This window comes from Pangasianodon hypophthalmus, chromosome 30, assembly GCF_027358585.1.
Source record: "Pangasianodon hypophthalmus isolate fPanHyp1 chromosome 30, fPanHyp1.pri, whole genome shotgun sequence".
Lineage (NCBI taxonomy): Eukaryota > Metazoa > Chordata > Actinopteri > Siluriformes > Pangasiidae > Pangasianodon > Pangasianodon hypophthalmus.
This window is the reverse complement of record NC_069739.1, coordinates 4,657,298-4,677,988: the sequence shown is the minus strand read 5'-3', so window position 1 is coordinate 4,677,988 and position 20,691 is coordinate 4,657,298. Positions and strand designations below refer to the sequence as shown.

At 39.8% G+C, this 20,691-nt stretch overlaps 1 long non-coding RNA gene across 1 annotated transcript; it reads left to right on the top strand.

The window, feature by feature from the left end:
- Positions 1-13,560: 13,560 nt before the first annotated feature.
- LOC113529333 (uncharacterized) lies at positions 13,561-20,241 on the top strand. The gene is made up of 5 exons (XR_003403043.3): positions 13,561-13,809; positions 15,834-15,957; positions 16,531-16,604; positions 16,891-17,038; positions 19,996-20,241. It is a non-coding gene; the product is annotated as an uncharacterized LOC113529333 (long non-coding RNA).
- The last annotated feature ends 450 nt before the right edge of the window (positions 20,242-20,691 follow it).

Genomic DNA, 20,691 nt, shown 5'->3' with positions numbered 1-20,691 from the left:
TCAGCATGAGTGTGTGTGTGTGTGTGTGTGTGTGTGTGTGTGTGTGTGGGTGTGTGTGGTTGTGTACAGTTGGGTTCAGTTCCTTAAAAAAATGATGATAGGAGACAATAAATATCACAAAAAGGATTCTGCCTTTTTTTTCCCCTCATTTAATTGAACTACTGTGAGTGAAAGTGACGCATAATGGATTTAATTTGGTCATGTGACACAGGGTTGTTTTTGTCATGACAATATAAACTGCAAAAATCAATCTGAATCTGATTTTAGTATTTTTGAGTATTCAGTATTTTTGTTATTTTCCTTTCTGATTTGAGATTTTGTGAATGGTTTGATTTTGAGTTTTGATCTGAGATGTTTTCTCTTCTAATTTGAGATGATTTCAATTCTAATTTGAGATCTTTTTCATTTCTGATTTGACCTGATTTGAGACGATTTCAATCCTGATTTGAGATTTTTTTCCCCCCCCAAATCTGATTTGAGACGATTTCAATCCTGAATTCTGATTCTGGAACATTTTCAATTCTGATTTGAGATGATTTTAGTTCTTAGTTTTGATTCAAGAAGTTTTCGATTCTCATTTGAGACGTTTTCAGTTCTGATTTGGAACATTTTTTTTAGATAATTTGAACTCTAATGAGATGTTTTGTAATGTGATTTGGAATGTTTTCAGTTCTGATTTAGCTTTGCTCACACAGCAGGGCAAATCTGATTTGTTTATCCATTTTAAGCAGGAAATATTTTATATAGTGCAAATGAAAATCCATATTACATTTTTTAAAAAGTTCAGATTCAGGTGTCTTTGGTATGCCATTTCAAAGTCAATTTCCAAAAATTCATGTGTTTTTTTTTTCACTATCCATCTATCTGTCCATCCGAGAATCACATTATTATCACATGATATCTCAAGAACGAGTGGTTGACTGTTTGCGGGGTTCATATGGAATTATCATTGAAACCAGCAAATGAACTGATTAGATTGTAGAATTGATCCAAACAGGTTCAAGGTCACATCAAGGTCAATGGTCTGAAATAGCTTTTTTTCAATAGTTTCCTTTCTGTTTGAAGAATATTTTATGGGTCTTTCAGGAATACAAAGTTACAAGAAGGACAAGACTTATTAGCCATGGAGGCATCAGCATCAGAAAGAAAAAAAAAACAACAATTTTTGCCAGAATTCATTCACAGCAGCATCCGGTGGGTTTTCCCAGACCGCCACACAAATAACACCAGTTTTACAGTCGGAATTTAGAAAGCACTCTGACAGCCTTGCTTTTTTTTTTTTTTTTTTTTTTTTTTAACAAAACCTGTAAATGAGTCAACTGGCAACATGAACATCCCATACGTCTGAAGAAGTAAGGAGATAAGGACATCTTTACATTTCAGTGTATAGTGAATTACTGTAATTATGTCACTCCCTTCAGCTCTGTTAAAGAACAGCAGGAGATTTGCTAACATTTAATGTTAATTAATGTTAGGTAAAAACTACACACATTATTTTACCTAGTAATTAATTTAGCATTGCGTGATCACTTAACAGTTGTAATAATGGGTCGTTTTCCAATCCTACCCAAATGATGTGAATTGATGAGTAGTAAAATAAGACATGTGTGTGTGTGTGTGTGTGTGTGTATGAGAGAGCGAGAGAGCCGGAGAAGGTTTTGTCGCTTATTTTTAATCCATGCCATTTCATTTCTTTTGCTTTCCTGGATTAGAGTGATTTTATTTAAACTGCCAGTCTGAGTGTGGAGATTGAGACGCCACAGCTTTATTGAGATTAAAAGCAACACACTCAGGTCTACAGGCGTACACATATACAGAGAGACAGGGAGAGCCACTACACGTTAATATGACTAAAATGATATTAAGACATGGCTTAGCTACTGTTACTTAAAAATGAAAAATGAAAAAAAAAAGAACAAAACAAAACAAAACAAAAGAGATCAGTGTTCCGTGCCGGTATTTCAGCTCCATTAAGGAGATGAGTGAAAGGAAAGCTTAAGACTGGGTTATTTAACCCATCCTCTACCTCATCCATTAGCTCACTGTAGACCTGCTAAAGGATATTAAATAAACGCGATGATCAGGGAGGTTATGACCAAAGGAACTGTCAGAACAGAATATTTTCATGAAGTATTTTCACACTGTCATTCGCATAAATAGACATATCCTGGCATGCAACTACATGGCCTGGAGCCTGGGCTCGCTATTTCCTCTCATTAAGAGCTATTACTGACTGAAATATGCGTCCAGAATGTGAGCTGATTCGTTCAGACGTGTTGGCTTATTTGCGTCTAGGTGGCACAAAACAAAAGAATCAAGTTGAAAGATGGAGAAAAATGGGCAATTAGCATCACAGCCTGGTAAAATATGACACTGGTAGGTCTGTTTCTCATTTTTTTACAAGGTTTCTTAGCTGACAACAGACTGCGTTATGAGTCACAGGGTTGAAACTAACAGAGTTAAGGACTTTTTTAAAGCACAGAATTAGCAAATAAACAAAATGTGGTTAACTAGCATGCATGCGAATGGTATGAGGACATTAAAGGTGCAATAGTTGATTCGATTTTCATTTTGTACTATCAGAAATAACCTGGAAATTATGTTGGAAAAAAAAAAAGATAATGGTTTAAGCCAAGGCTTTAGCACAAGTGTGTTTTGGGGCTGAGAAACCCCATTTGGAAAACTGTATTTTGGAAAACTTGTTTGCATTTACATGGGCCTCCTGTTAGTCATTTTATTGACACTCTCCAATGCTCAAAAGAAAGAAAGAAAGAAAGAAAGAAAGAAATATGGCTGAATTCGGTAAGCACCCAGCACAGCCAGTGGAAAAACGTGAGATGTTAAACGGATTCACACCACCTCACAAGTATTTTAACAATTATATTTCCAGGTAAAGTGCTGGAATGCTGTTTTCTACATGCTGTAGAGGTTTTTTGGTTATTTATCTGCAACATGCACATTAATAGTAGTCAATGGAACTCTGTCTTTAAGGATAAGATGCTGAAAACACACCGATGCTACGCACACACAGAAAAAAAATACACATAGCTAATAAATAATCAAATGCTGAACCATTTAGAAATCTGGATGATTTCTTTCTAGCCCAGACTGTAGACTCACGCAGCCTATCAGTGATCCATGTGTCAGGTGATTACACAGAGTGACACGCCCTCTAGATTTGGGGGCTAATTTATTTAAGCCAACTTCACTGACACATCACTGGTAGAGATTGAGCAATACAATAGCAGGAGGAGAAACTAGTAAGAAAGACTAAGCATGCATTGTCTAATCAAAGTACAGATTACACAAAGGTGCAAATGACAACACTGTAAATTTCATGTTCCTTGGTTTGAATGAAAGATCAGGCTAATGGTAAGCTCAGTAATTGCTATTCCCAAGTCACAGAATGATTAACTGAAAAAAAAAAACATGAATTTAATATTTAGGGAAGCATGCATGGTGGTGCATATCTGACTGAGTGTGTTTGTGCTCCTGAGTGGATTGCGTAATAGTTTTACTGCTACAATAAGACCTCATGCCATAATCGTTTTATATTAGTAACAAGTCGTAGAGGTTTTTTCTTTTTTTTTTTTTTTTTTGCAATCCTATTAAATCACAATTGGACATCACTATGCATAACCGTTACGTTCACATTCTTAGAAAGTGAGAAACATCTACTGGAACGTTCTCGCCATTACTACCCTCCCACAGCACCAGCAGATGCTTGTGTGCCATGTCCACTTTGCGTGAGTGTCCATACGCCACCTCGTCTTAATCTTAATCCTAATCTTAATCTTAATCTGGGATTATGTGCTATCAGAGTGGAGGAAGTGATTAACTGCAAACTGGGAACTGAAAACAATGGGTTTCTTAACTACTGCTGCTTATACAGTACTGATTTACGATGCCAACACACACACACACACAAACACACACACATGCATCCTGGCATGGGAGTGGACTCTTCATATCCCCCCCCCCCCCAACTCACACACACGCAGCTACAATATGTTTCCCCAGGACACTTGTGTCCTACGCAATATATCATGCACAACCTATTAGCCTAACATTTGTTTAAGTTCTCACTGTGTATTTGTTTAAAGGTCAATTCATGTTCTTTGGGATGAAAAAACAGCAATTATGAAGTAAAATATTTATAAGCCTATTTATAAAGCAAGGAAAGGTCTGACTCTGCTCAGAGCTGAACTAAAGAGAAAGTTTGGGAATTTAAGCTTATGTAGGATCGCTAGGATGGTGCAGAAATCCCTGGTGGTGAGGTTTGAGCTGATCTGGAGTCAGAGGGAGAAGAAAGGATGATCTGATGATGAACCAGAAGAGGAGGAGAGAAAGCAATTGGAATGAGAATTTTGCTGATCTGGAGCCGGTCAAGGAGGAGAAAATGGCACGGCTAGGAGTTTCAAGCTGATCTGGGGTCAGCGTAAGAGGACAGAAATCTGCAAACTGTATTTTTGGAGATGATCTTGAGTCATTCAAAGAGGAGTCGAAGCTCTAGCTCTGATCTGGAGTCAGTGTAAAAGGAGAAAAACCCCTGATGTGGTCATCTGAGCTGATCTGGAGTCAGTGTAAAAGGAGAAAAACCCCTGATGTGGTCATCCGAGCTGATCTGGAGTCAGTGTAAAAGGAGAAAAACCCCTGATGTGGTCATCTGAGCTGATCTGGAGTCAGTGTAAAAGGAGAAAAACCCCTGATGTGGTCATCTGAGCTGATCTGGAGTCAGTGTAAAAGGAGAAAAACCCCTGATGTGGTCATCTGAGCTGATCTGGAGTCAGTGTAAAAGAATAATAACACTAATGTGGTCGTTTGAGCTGATCTGGAGTCAGTGTAAAAGAATAATGACACTGATGTGGTCGTTTGAACTGATCTGGAGTCAGCGTAAAAGAATAATAACACTGATGTGGTCGTTTGAGCTGATCTGGAGTCAGCGGTGGGCTACAGAGCGTCCTGGCTCTTTTATCGGCTTTTGATGACTGAATTACTGAATTAGCGATTGTCGCTAGGCGATTGGCGTCTGGCGGAGACACATGGGTTGATGGTTGAGGGTGAGTGTAAGTGTGTGTGTGAAAGAAAGAGTGTGTGAGTTTCTGGGCAAGCAGCGGTTCGCAGGTGCAGGAGGCGTTCCAAAGCGGGCACACATGGCATCCGTGCCCACCGAGCTGGCACCAACTTTAGCGAGAGGGGGGTTGTGCGGGGTGGAGGATGGGGGTTAGTGTGTGTGTGTGCGAGGAGACAGGCAAGGTTAGCAAGAAACACACACTTTTATTATTGTGTTAGTGCTATATAAATTTGTAAACTTAGTTAGCCCTCAATGCTTACACGCGTCGATAGCCGGAATATTGCTGCTAAGATGAAAGTGACGTACAGAAAATCATGTCACACGATTAGTCGTTATTTTATCATCTCCGCAATAGGGGCCGTCCTGGGGATTATTTGAAAAGGAGCGAGTTCCCGGCGGAGATGTCCTGTCCTCCTGTCCTGAACAGAGAGCGGAGCTGGTTTAGCTCGCGGCTAACCCCACAGATCGATCCATAAGGAAAAATCAAAACGCTCATCGATCACGAGCGCCGACATCTTTAGCCCGATCAATGCCATCTGACAGACAACCTTGAATTCTAGTGGATTAATGCTCTATATAGGTCAGGTGAAAGTGTGTATGTGTGTGTATGTGAGTGTATTCTTTGGAGAATCGGGTTGTGACCCATAAGTGATAATAGAGGCCATGATGCTCGTTTAGAGATTGTGTGTGTGTCTGTGTGTGTGTGTGTGTGAGACTCCAGGCTGGCGAGTGCATCCCAGTACAGGGGGGTGTGTGTGAGGGTTCACCCCCAACGTCAGCAGATGGCATCAAAAATGCAGACTTATTGTAACATACCATACACACACAAACACACACCATAAAAACAACTGTACTATAATTATCCAAACACACACACACACACACACCTGAAAATTGTGAGCCTTATGAACACTAGATGTAAAATTGTTCATGAATAATAAATAATAGTTTTACTTCTTTTAAAGCAGAAATCATTGCAACAACAGCTCACATAATGACACTTGAGCCTCAGGTTTATAAAGTCAAGGCAGCAGATATGTGTGTGTGTGTGTGTGTGTGTGTGTGTGTTTGTGTGTCTAAGACGGGATGGAGTCATTAATGACTGATTAGGGCTTTTGGGACAGAGTCGTTACAGCCTAAAGAGCTTCTGACAAGCTCGTGCACACACACACACACACACACACACACACACACTGCGGACAGATGGGGTTAGGTGTGCCTGTGCCAAAATGGTAACTGTTATTCTAACATCCCTAATAAAGCCTCTGCTCTCGTCAACACACACACACACACACACACACACACACACACACGTATCAGAAGAGAGACCAATGTCATTTTGGGAACTAAACCTTTGAAAACTTGTAAGATTTGAGACTAGCAAGATGGTTTATAATAGCTGCTGTTGCTCTCTCTCTCTCTCTCTCTCTCTCTCTCTCTCTCTCTCTCTCTTTCTCTCTATCACACACACACACACACACACACACACACACACACACGCACATACACCAGCTCCTTTTCCTACATTTCAACAAGGGAATAATGGTGAATTTATTCACCGTATGATGATCATGTAATATTGCATACTCATGAGAATGAGCTTCCTGTTTGGCTAAGGCTTGGCCACGCCCCCAGATCATTTTTCACTCCTGTCCCTTGTAATTGGTGTCATTATGTCTCGTTAGTCGGTGTATTTATGTTTTCACTCTTAAAACCTGGGTCATTATCAGCATCGCTTTAGTCATATTTGTGCCAGATACGAAAAATAATTATTCGTAAATTGTTAGTATGAGCATTTACACAAGAAATTTAATATTCATGTTAGTTCAGGGGAAAAAAATTCATATACTATGAAAGCTCCCGAGTCACTAACGTAAACCTTGGATGACTTGCTGCGATCACTTATTTATTTCAATTACGCACACGAATTTAGGACTAAGTGACTGATAAGTGACCGATCTGGTTTGTCTCAAGCTACAATCTTCGTAGCGTCATTGGATTCTTTCCAAAGACGTAAAAAAAATAACTTTTTATTGCACTTCCTCACGGCATCTGGGACGGTACATTGGTGAGTGTGAGAGACTTTTAGTGTAGCCGGGACACGTAAAACAATTAATCACCGAGTAACAGTGTAGATATCTTTATTTTCTCTGTTTTTTAGGTTAAACTATTTTCTTTTCTTTGGTGTAGATGTGAGTCAAAATAACTTTCATTTCTGCCTCTGAGAAAATTCTTTCCTTTTCTCCAATTTGGTCACCTGCCAATTCCCGCCCACCAGCCAGCTCTCTATCATACAGTATAACAGCTACCAAGCAGATAACATGTGCTTCCTCTGAGATACATGAAGCCAGCCAACTGCACGGCACTCACGCTGTATCACAGCTATCTGCCCTCTTCTACATACATGAGCTCTAAACTCCTTTTCTTTTGCCATTTTGTTCTCGTTTTGCGCTTTCAGCTCTCTGTGAACTTTACCTTTTATGGAGTTTTGTGGGCGTCACTAAATGCAAATAAGCTGTGCAGTGAATGTTCTTAAGAGTGATTGGAAGAAAATCAGTGTTACTTAAACTAAAAATCTGGTGGGAATTTTTAGTTTAGCTTGGCTTATTGTGAAATGAAAACATTTACATACAACTTTACGAAACAAAATATAAAACTAAAAATTGTTCACCGCTAGTGGACTTAGTGCTAGCTAAATTACCAAAGGAGGCTATCTAACACAAGCGTCCTCTTTACGAATCAACTCTGCATTGTTTGTACAGAATGAACAAAGATTTGGCGACTATTAATATTACTAATTTACGTAATTAAAGTAAGAGAACTTCGTTATGGGTCTGAGCTGAGTCCTTCAGCATTGTGATGATGTCGCAATGAATCATGGGGCTTTTAGCAACCGATGCATTGTCAGTTTTTGGGGAGGATCACGAACACTTATGGCTTTTTTGAGTATTTGGCATTAAAAGATGACGGTGAAACAAAAGCAAGTAAGAAAACACATACAGAGAAACACGGAACGTATTTCAGTTTATACGCCAACACTGTGGAATTATCAGTTCTGACTGGACAGGTGGTGTTGATTCACTTTCCATAACAGCAGCTCTGACCGTAGTTCTGACTGTAAAAGTAAAAATTCCCTCAAAATTGAATTTCCAGCGTGTCACATCATTATGTTACGTTCGTCATAAGTGTATAAAACTGCCCTCGGGATCTTACCGCCTTCTGTGTCAGAACAAACACTGTACAGAGCGGAGAGGATATTAAATATGAATCAAGAGTGTTTGCAATCCCTCATCTCTCTCCCTCTCTCTCTTTATCTCTCTTTATCTCTCTCTATCAAACAGGTGTTGTAGTTCGGTGATAAGAGCCCAAACTTGGCTACTGTCGTGTTTTTCGTCAGAAGCCGCTGCGCCTGTGAAACTACAGTGCTGAATAATACATGTGTCACGGTAATGTGTCTCTAGAGAGGGACAGAAAGAGAGAGAGGAAAGAGACATAGTGTGTGTGTGTGTGTGTGTGTGTGTGTGTAAGAGAGAGAGAGAGAGAGAGATTAATGGACGTCTCATTCGTTTTTGACGTTCTGATCTTTTGGTCCATGCTGCTTATTGGCTTTTCAGATCACACTTACATATTCCGTTTAACGAGAGAGAGAGATGGAGGGATGGAGAGAGAGAGAGAGAGAGAGAGACAGAGAGAGAGCGTCCTGTCACTTTCTTGGCGCGCGCGTGTGTGTGTGTGTGTGTGTGTTACCCCCGTGTGGCACAGCGGCTCTGTCATCTCATGCCCCGAGGGCCCGTCGGTCCGCACACGCCACAGCGCGCCGATATTAAAGCGACGAGAGACAACTTTTAAAAAGAGTTGTGCGTTTGAAAGAGTTGTGCAGGTTTTATACGAACATCTGGACTGCGAGCCGAGTGGAAGCCACAGTGTTACTGCTGATGAAAGTTTCATAAACTACTGAACTAATAGAGCAGCAGATAATGCAAACATACACACACACACACACACACACACAAACACACATACATGTACACAAAATAAACAGTGGGCAAATTCTAAAATACGGACACAAAAACCTCTAAAAAGTTATTCATCAACACTCTGTGTTGTGCTGTTATAGGAAATTAATCAACAACAGAGTAGTGTGATGAAACGGCATCCCAAAGCTGATTATTTCCAAAAACACACATCCTGAAATGTGTAATGTCTCTTATATCACAGCCGATTATCGTCTGTGTAACACAGACACAATGTCCTGCTTGCACACACACACACACACACACACACACACACTGTACTACTATAAGCTGTATGTAGTGCTAATGCTGACTGTGACCCTTTCCTTTTCCGCACATGTGCCCAGACACCGTGTGTCAGAGCAAGCTGTGTTTGTGTAACACCGACCGAGACCTCTCTTTCCTGCACATGCACTCACACACATGAAGTGTGTGTAAACTGACACGTGTGTATCATGTGAGTGACATGTCCAGAGATGACTCTGTTTCGTAAACATACGTACATTAATTAAAAAAACTCCACAAACTATGTTCATTTCTCATCAGACGCAATCACGCATAAATGTGGTGGGGTTGTGATGTTTGCGAATGAACATTTGTATGCGCATTTCCTGTCAAAACCTATAGCGTTCTAGCCACGCCCCTTCAATTCAGCAGCGCCATCCAATCCTCATCTGTCCAGTTTCAGTGCCAAATGTAGCCTCAGATTCCCGTAGCTTCAGATTCCTGGAACCCGGTGTGGTCTTCTGCTGGTGCAGCTCATCCACCTGGAGGTTTGAGGTGTTGTGTCATGCTTTTCTGCTCACCACGGTTGTAAAGAGTGCTTATTTGAGTTACTGGAGCCTTCCTGTCAGCTTCCTGTCAACCCTGCCAAGGTGTTTCTGTTTGGATGATGTTTTTTTTTGTTTATTGCACCCACTGTGTAAACTGTTGTGCGTCAAAATCCCAGGACGTTAGCAGTTTCTGAAATCGGATGTCTGGTGTGAACATTAATTGAAGCTCTTTAACTTCATCTGCATGATTTTATGTATTGCTCTGCCGCCACAAAACTAAATACGTCATAAATATATTAAAAATGAAAAAAAAAGTCCTACTTGTTCCTGTTGCGGATTTTGAATGAATCTGAAATCAGTACCATAAACTGTACTTTGTGTTAAAAATTTTGTGCACAATACAGGTCATTAGAAATAAACGTACACACTCACACACACACACACACACACACACACTGCGTTTTCCAGTTACGTCTAGATTTTTTTTTCCCAATAAAATAAAGTCACAAACATTTATTGGTTCACTTTACTTATTTCTTACATCCATTTTTCTCCTTCTAGAATATTTAACTTACATTGTTGTGTGTAAAAATAAATTACAAACATATTATATATATGTGTGTGTGTGTGTGTGTATAATGTTTTTTACATATATTGCTAGAAAATGTGATGTTTAGTCAAACACTATTACGAGCTAGTTTGTCTACTTCCTGTTTGTTGACAGAGGAACCAAAATACGTAAAAATTTCTACAGTTTAAATTTAGAAAAGTATAACAATAAAAAAAATTATTAAACATATATATTTTAAACTATTATGATAACACATGTTGTGTCATCGTTACCATGACAACTACAAACGTGTGATTTGCGTAAGTGTCAGAATATACTGTATGCATTTGTGTAACCCTGACAGGGACTCCTCTTTGTCTCATCCACACACACACACACACACACACACACACACACACACAAAGCGTCAGAGTAAAGTATGTTGAGCAAGACTGACAGTGACCCCTCTTTTTCCCCACACACACACACACACACACACACACACAGACACACACACTTGCGCACACACACACACTCGCGTGCACACACACACACACACACACACACACACACACACACACACACACTGTAACCTGCCCCAGGACGTGACCCCTGCGTCCCTGGCCTGTGGAGCACAGGAATAAAGGCAGAGGCAGGAACGGATGACAGAAGAAGTCTTCCAAGGAGTTCATGTTACCGCCTGCCTGTCATAACAACAAGGAGCTTCAGTTACTGCTCCCCTGCAGTTCCTTCCTCTTTTGTCTTGAGTTCTATCACCCCCTCAACACACACACACACACACACACACAAAACACACCTCCCCCGGAGAGATAGCTGAACACAACAGTCTCCTCTGAACCACCACCGGCGTCTGGTTTCATTGTAGCATCGTCATCGTCATCTTTCTCTCCTGCTTTTTACAAAGCTCATAGAGGGGTACCACACACACACACACACACACACACACACACACACTGTCTTCATATTCAGAGAGAGAGAGAGAGGAAGGAGTGTGTGTTTCACAGCTGTGTTTTATGAATGTTTGTGATTAAGAGGGCTCAAACGTGCTTGATAATTGGCTCTGATATTTGTGCATGTGTGTGCATGTGTGTGTGTGTGTGTGTGTGTGTGTGTGTGTGTGTGTGTGTATGCTGAGCTGGTGTAGAATGGCTCAGTCCACACATCCAGACCTCTGAAAGGAGGGATTGACCCATCGTTGACATACACACCGAGTCCATAGAGCTGTTTCCACCTGACCTTTTAACCTTTACTCATCCACACACACACACACACACACACACACACACACACACACACACACACACACAGGGCACAATTATCAAATATCTATACAAGTAGAAAGGTAGATTATATCAGTCCCGTTTACTTTAAATAAACAGTTTAAACACGTAGGGTCACAAGTAAGAGTCACTAGAAATGACGTTTCCATATTGCGTTATTTCATCACACAATTATTTCAATATTAAACCAATAAGCCAACAATTTACACATTTACATTTACACATCCCCTTTACCTCAAGTGTAATCCCCAGCCAAGATATTTGCTCTTTAAGAAAACAAAGAGAGACTCCAAGAGAAGCTGGTGAGGGAATGACTAATATATATATATATATATATATATATAGTGGATAACAGGAACTAATTTGTTTCACAGACGTTCCACAACATTAAACATAACCATGAAAATGAATAGAAATTATGACGTGCTGCTCTTTAATAAATAAAAACATGTAATCATTGGCAAATTGGTGTAGTAAGAGGAATAAAACAACGCTGTTATATAGAAAAAAAATGATAAAATAACAGTTTTGGCTAATAAATAAGGGGAAGAAACAAGTATTCCATCAAATATCTAAATCTCTATAATTAAGGACGCTGTAATGAGACACTAAATAAGTGCTTTATTAAAGACGAGTATTTGTTAAAACAAATGTGTGCTACGTGTGACTGATTAAATTAATCCAGATCAGTCTTTTCCACTCTCCGTTCATTTAATTACTATTTCCTACTTCGAGTTTCCAATTCGAAAGTATTTAACTTGAACCCTTTTGTTTACCATCTAGCCCTATGTTACTACAGGGGTTCAAAAACTTTTGACTGGAAATATACACTATATATACACATCTAGGTCTGCTTGTTGACTTATTAATCATCCACTCAGCCAATCATGTGGCAGCAGTACAAAGCATACAATCATGTAGATACAGGTCAAGAGCTATAATAGCCACTCTTTACAACCGTGGTGAGCAGAAAAGCATCTCAGAACGCATCAAACGTTGAGATCCTAATGACACCTCTTAAGCCAAGAACAGAAATCTGAGGCTATAGTGAGCACAGGCTCACCCATACTTCTTCAGATACACACACACACACACACACACAGTGTGTTACTATAAATCTGAATTAGTTTGTAAGCTTCATGTGCTAAATAAAGCTTCATGCTTACAAATTACACTGTAGTGAAACTGTTTCATACTAAATGAGTGTAAAATAAAACTTGACACAGCTTATTATTTATGCTAATGTAGTAAAAGAGTTATGAACATAAGTCTTCTGAAATAGCAAATGTTCAGCACACACACCTGCTGTGTGTTTGTGTGAGTGAAACACTGCCCCAGTGTTAAAGCGAAGAAGACAGGGCATGACCATTGGTCAAAAGGTTGGGTTGCGTTTTTTTGGGAGCAAATGTGGACGACCCTATAAAGTAAGTGTGTGTGTGTGTGTGTGTGTGAGTGTTAGAGAGAGAGAGAGAGAGAGAGAACATGTGTGTGGCTTGTAAATGTACTTATATTTGTTTAATGTACTGGAAGACTGTAAGCTTGAGGCCTGTGTAAGAACAATGTTATCAGTGTGTGTGTGTGTGTGTGTGTGTGTGTGTGTGTGTGTGTGTGTGTGTGTGTAAGACTGGGTGAACACACAGGCAGGACATTTGACATTCCTGCAGGCTCTAAATGCCTCGGTGCAAATCGTTCTCTTTCAACTAAGTTCAATACTTCTCTCACCACACACACACACAGACACACACACACACACACACACACACACACAGAGTCACAGTGATAGTGCGATGCTGAGGCAAGTTGAAAGCATTTCGACTCTGCAGGTTGATTTTTGGAATAAAGGTTGAAATCCAGACAGCAGGGATCCTCCAGTAAAAAGGCTTTTTAGTCTCAGTCTAGTAGGACATCAGTTCGTCTGAGGTGATTAAAAATGACACGCCTACACAAATCCAGCACACAAAGATACATAAACACACACACACACACACACACACACGGGCAGATACGAACACGTGTCCGTTTGGTCACACACTCACAAGTCCACAGTGTGTAGCGAGACGGAGAGAAGAGGAGGAGAACAATGGGATGAAAAGGAGAAGTAAGTGGCATAAAGGGAGCTTTTAAGTGCCTTTTGTGCATGTGTGCGTGTGTGTGTGTGTGTGTGTGTGCGTGCGTGTGAGTGTGCAGATGTCACCAGCTGTTCGACTCAATACACAGGGAAGGACATCGCCTGCAGCACTGTCCCATGTCACCTTTCAAGTGTCACACAGTGTGTGTGTGTGTGTGTGTGTGTTAGTAAGTGTACAAATGAGTGACTGAGTGACTGAGGTAATGAGTGAGTGAGTCAGTGAGCTAGTAATTGAGTTAGTGAGTGAGTACAAGTTATTAAGTTAGCTAGTGTATGAGCGAGTTATTGAGCCAGTGAACGAGTGAGTGAGTCAGTGAGTGAATTAATGAGTCAATGAATTACTAAGTTAATGAGTCAGTGAGTGAGCGAATTAATGAGTCAATGAACAAGTTATTACAAGTTACAAGTTATTAACTCATGAACAAGTGAGTTAGTAAGTCAGTAAATGATTCAGTGAATGATTCAGTAAGTGAGTTAATAAGAGAGTGAATGAGTTAGGAAATTAGTGAGTCAGTGACTGAGGCAATGAGCTTATAAGTGAGTGAGTGACTTAATGACTCAAAGTTAGTGAGGCTATGAGTGAGTCAGTAAATGAGTCAGTCAGTGAGTTATTAAGTCAGTGAATGATTCAGTAAATGAGTTAATAAGTCAGTGGATGAGTTAGGAAATTAGTGATTCAGTGACTGAGTCAATGAGCTAATAAGTGAGTGAGTCAGTGAGTGAGTTAGTGAGTTAGTGAGTCAGTTAGTGAGTGAATCAGAACTGTCCCAGCTGAACCATTATGTAAGCACATGTAGGAGCTTCATAACTCCTAATCTGACAGTACAGAAGTCAGTAAGTGAGTTAGTTAGTCAGTGAGTGAATTAGTGAGTCAGTGAGTGAGTAAGTGAGTGAGTTAGTTAGTTAATGAGTTAGTGAGACAAGGAAAGTGTCGGGGAGTCAGTTAATGTGTGAGTAAGTAATTCAGTAAATTAGTGAGTTAATGAGTGAGTGAGTGAGTGAGTGAGTGAGTGAGTCAGTTAGTGAGTCAGTGAATGAGTCAGTGAGTGAGTCAGTGAATGAGGTACTGAGTCAGTGAAGGAGTCCATGAGTAAGTTAGTGAATGAGTGAGTTAATGAGTGAGTGAGTGAGTGAGTTATTAACTCAGTGAATGATGTACTCAGTCAAATAAGGAGTCATTGAGTAAGTCAGCGAATGAATGAGTGAGTGAGTGAATGAGTTAGTCAGTGAGTGAGTCAGTGCATGAGTCAGTAAATGAGGTACTGAGTCATTTAAGGAGTCAGTGAATAAGTTAGTGAGTCATTAAGTCAGTGAATGAGTGAGTGAATGAGTTAGTGAGTGAGTGATTCAGTGAATGAGTCAGTGAATGACGTACTGAGTCAAATAAGGAGTCATTGAGTAAGTCAGTGAGTGAGTCAGTGAATGAGATACTGAGTCAATTAATGAGTCAGTGAGTGAGTAACAGAATCAGAACTGTCTGTGCTTTTCCACCATTTTAAGTGCTGAACCATTATGTAATCACATGTAGGAGCTTCAAAGCTCACAGTAAAAACCAAACGTGGAGGATTTTATTTTACACTTAGTCTTGATTCACAGATGAACACCAGTCAAATAGTGTCTAAGTGAACGAGTGAGTAAGTGTGTGTCCACTTTTTATTTACTCTTGACATGTGGCTATGGCTGTTGTTGAGGAAGTCGAATAAACAATGCTGAACCATATTGAATATGTATTTGGGGAAATAAACAATCTGAGATTGTTGTTTGTGATTTTAATCTAACACCGTACACTGAAATAAGAAAATTAATTAATTTATTTATTTATTTATTTATTTATTATATAAAGTGTAAATGGTGGTGAGTATGTTTTAATTTACCTTAAGCTAACGAGCGCAAGCTAACAAGTAACCTAACAAGCGTCATGCGATGCGTCATTTTTGTAATCGTGTTTCATTATTATTTCAAATGAAGGTCTTTGTTTTGTTGACATTTTGAAGTTCCGCCTCCTCTCACCTGATCAGACGGAGTTATTTATTGTAAAGTTGAGATCCAGTGAACTTCTGCGGGGGCCAGATTTCACCTCGCAAGTGGACAAGCGATTTAGTGAACGAGTGAAAAACGGTGAGAGAAAAAGAGAGATTGTGTGTGTATATATGTATGTGTGTGTGTGTGTGTGTGTGTGTGTGTGTGTGTGTGTGTGTGGGTGTGGGGGGGGTTATTGCCAAAGAAGAGTGCAGAGAGACCCTGTGGCAAGGTTATCTAGAGAGCAGAGCACTCACACACACACACACACACAGTAAATCCATACATACATACAAACGATCTGCATGTCAGATAAATGTGTGTAAAAGCAATCTTTCTCTCTCTCTCACACACACACACACACACATACACTCATAGATATGTCTGTAGACATTTCAATGTGCTTCAATGTGTATTAAGCAAAAACAGAGCGCACACACACACACACGCACACACACACACACACACACACTCTCAGGGTGTCTGGCAGACAGAAGTCTAGGGTCAAAGGCAAAGCCAAGGTGAAATACAGAGTGTGAACCTCGTGCTCCAAAACACACACACACACACACACAGCCTTAGACTGTCATAATACTCCTTTCCCTTTTTCTTTCTTCTTACTCTCTAGTGTGTGTGTGTGTGTGTGTGTGTGTGTGTATGTGTGTGTTTCAGTTGGGATTGCTCTGATAAATCCCCTCAGCTGCTGGAGAGTCACTTCCTGTTCCCATCAGTCTCTCATCACCTCTGTGAGTGGACGCTTGTGCCGTCTATCAAACGGCCGGCTCCGACCAGGATTACGTTCACAGACAGTGTGTGTGTGTATGTGATTAAAAGGGTGTGTGATTGTAAGGAACATGCTGTACACTCCACCTTTTCCTTACACCATCATTTAACCTTTCTCTCTCTCTCTCTCTCTCTCTCTCTCTCTCGTTCTTGCTCTCTTTCCTCATCTTTTTCTCTCATTTGGTCAAAACTCTTTTGCAGAAACTTTTTGTTGTTTTGTTTTGAGCTTCTATTTTTTCTCTCCCTCAGTGGCAGAGAGTCACCAAAACGATTCTGCAAATGATTCTTTTGGAACGAGTCATTAAGGTGAACGAATCAGTATCACTCACTGCCATGCACTGAGTCATTTCATCTGCGCAGTCACTGCTGAGGGGCTTCACAATTCCAAACATGGAAGGTGAAGCATTACATCACATTATATGTTTTTTTTTAAAACATATGTGAATTATTAGAGTTGTATTCACATCTTTCTCTGTGCCAAACCTGATCAGCTGCCATTGACTCACTGAATCATTTCTGTCACAAGAGCGATTCACTCCATTCTCATTCCGCAGATCAGTCTTTCAGTCAATGAATCTTTCCTTCATAACAGAGACTTGATCCTCTCTTACTGGGGAATCAGTGTGTGAGTCAGGTAATCTTTTGCTCATTGCCAAGAGTCACTCATTTGTAATTCAGTAATGAATCAAATGAATCAGTGATTCGTTTAGTCCAAGCTGGCGATTTCCAGTCTAGATAATTTTGATAAACACAAGTGAATCAAATGTTTTTACACTATTTGATATTTTACACTATTTGAGCTGTTTGCAGACAAAAATTGCACACAAAAAAAAAAATCCTTTCTCGTGAGTCAAGAACAGCGGCTCTTGAGACCAAAAACAGTTGATGACACGTCACGACTTTAGAATTAAATTAATTGTAACTATAAATGGATAAAACATACAAAGTGTCATCCTTGTTCATTTAAATTAATAAAAAGTATAGTATAATGTAGTATAAGAGCAATAAAACATTTGATTATTTTCCTATTACAGCATGCGCTAGTGTGTTTTCTTCCTTATATATCATACATACATTTGAAATATTGAGATCTATTCATTTTAACTTATTATTTAATGGAATATATATTATGAGAATAATCTTTTGTGTGAATCCATGTTTGTGTTTGGCTCAGTGATCTCGCAAATTCCTCTCCGTCTCTTCGTCTTTTCTGCCAAATCCATATTTGTGTTGGACTCACTGAGCTGCCACTGTTTAATATGGAGTGTGTGTGTGTGTGTGTGCTTAGTTTTTATCAGATTTCCTTTAGCACCTTGTTAAGGTGAAAAGTGTTTAGCCACATTTTGTTACACCATTTAGCCACGGTGTTTTTTTGGTTTTTTTTGCGCCGACGCCGAGCAGCTCCTCCGCAGAACAAAGCTGGAAAAACAGCGAAGAACACGATGACCTCCTCCTACTCGCCGAGGTGGCACTGAAACTGGAATCGCAATAAATCATGGCACGTTGCCTTCAACACTTCTGCGGTCACAAAGACACACACTCGGCGGGGCAGATACAGCGGCTCACGCACACAGGAAAATGCCCACCAACACACACACACACACACATACACACCTTTGAAAGGCGCGGCGGGGTCGGGTCAAAAGGAAGGCCGGGTTCGTCTAGCATGCTGGAGAGCAGATGGAGTCGTCTGGCTCGGTGTTTTCTTTCCTCTATTCTCCTTTTCTTCTGTCCTGCAGTGGAGGGAAAAAAGGCAGGATGTGTATATCTGTCAGCGAGCATTCACACAGTCACCTGTAAGGAAACAACCTCAGCAATAACTGCTGACACAAGCAGCGCAGATCCCGGCAACACATCCTTACTCCTGCTACATGTGTACATGGATACACACATGTACACACACCCATACTTACTCACACACACACACAGTTTCTTATTTTTTTTCCACTCATACAAATTTACAGCTATTTCCACTGTTGAATTTTCTGTAACATCTCAACTGATTATATTAATGTGCTTCTGCTAATACGTTATCGTTTCTATAGCAACAACACAGCGATTTGTATGGCGGATGCTCCACATAAAAAAACCTGTTGTTGTTTAACAAAGATGTATAATCATTGACATGGTGAAGTTATAATGTAAAAGTTTTTCTGCTTTCGGAGATGATTTTTGTTTTTTTTTCTCAATCACGTGCACACGTTTTACATTCAATCCAGTGAGAACGTTGCGGCGTTTAGTGTTTTCGAAAACGTTTCCAAAAGAGCGCAAACTGACATCATGCGAGAAAAAAAACAAACATGGAGAACGAAGAGCTGGTGAGCAATGAGTCTTGTTAGTGAGCGAATACGATACATCGAATCGAACGTATTTCTTTGTGTTGCAATGTAACTAAAAATACCGGCGTGTGTAATGTTCGTAATTACGTGATATGACGACCGAGTTTAACAGTCAAGTTTGTGAGCAGCTCAAATTCTCTGCTTAAAAAGCTACAGCGAAGACAAACAACTTCCTTGTCACTACAGAATCTTTGTTTCATCTTTATTACTGATAATAATTAAAAAAAAATCTAATCTAGCTAGCTAGCTAGGGAACTTAGCTAGCTGATACTAGCTATTCCTTAATATGTAATGCTTTTCTTTAAAAACATTCAATTCTAGAGAGAAATAAGAGCTCAAGAGATTGTATTATGTAGTATTTATGCATTTTAAGAATTTGTCTGTCAAATGAAAACAATGTTTTTTCTTTGTCTTTGTTGGTCCTCGCGCAAAAAAAAAAAAAAAAAAAAAAAAACGGCACAGAATACATCACTCATTAAATCCTTTGACTTGTTGCATTAAACACACATTCCCAATACACACAAGGTCACGGCCTGTCTACTAAACACTGATTTATTCTGCATGTGACACGCGGCATTCGGGCCTCTGATCCTAAAAGGGTTGCCAGGTGCTCTGTGTAAAAACTCAGCTCGGGAGCAGATGCGCTTTTTCCATGGGCTTAAGTCTCCCAGTGTATAAATACCCGCGTGAGTCTTGAAGACAGTCCAGAGAATTCTGCCTCCTATTGTCTCTGACAGTGCGAGTCATGTTACACACACACACACACACTCACACACTCACACACACCCCATGTGATCATGCGCTCCCTCTGAACAATGCTCTATAAGGCATGGGATAACTCAGGCTCACTTTTTCCATAATGGTGCACCAAGTCCACCTCCACATCCATGTCCTGTTTTCATTATTGTTTTTTTTTAAAATATCAAGTTTTTTTTCTGACATTCCTTCACATTGTCTCTCTTCCCTTTCTTCTTTTTTTTCGTCCCCCCTCTCTGTCTTTCTTTGTCTTTCTCAGCTGTTTCGTCTTGTCACGGCTGAGCAGCGTGACAGCGGCATGTGATGGGAGCATGCCACGGCCACCGAAGCACTTCACAAACGTGTGTGTGTGTGTGTGTGTGTGTGTGTGTGTGTAAGAGAGAGAGTGTGTGATTTAAAAGACAAAGTCTAAAAGGAGAAAAACTGTTCATGAGACCTATCAGTGAGCTTTCGTAGTGAGCTAACTTCTTCCTACACTTTGTCTTTAGTTTACAATCCATATTAAAAAAATGGCACAATCTTTATATCGAAGTGTTTTTTTTTTTTAATGTTTTTATATTTCCCAAGATAGGAAATTTCTAATATGGACAAATACAAGACGCAGTAATTAGATGAGGATGTACGAGTGTGTGTTGCTGCTTCTTTTCTAAGCCTCCATGCTCCACCCTGAGGAATGTGAAGGCTCTTCCTCATTAGAGGTCAAAGGTCAAGGCCATTCAGAGTACACTTCTTCATTTATGGATAGGCTAGCTTCTAAATTTAGTATAATGATTTTATCAAAAATATATTTTTTTGAAAAAAATGGAATATGAATAAAATACTGCCAGCACTGCAATATACTGGAAATTTAAAATAGAGTAAATTTAGTAATATAGAAGTCATTTGCAGGAACATTAATATGAATATTAAACTATATGCTAATGTCAAAAACTTAAATTGTAAATAGTTTTTTTTA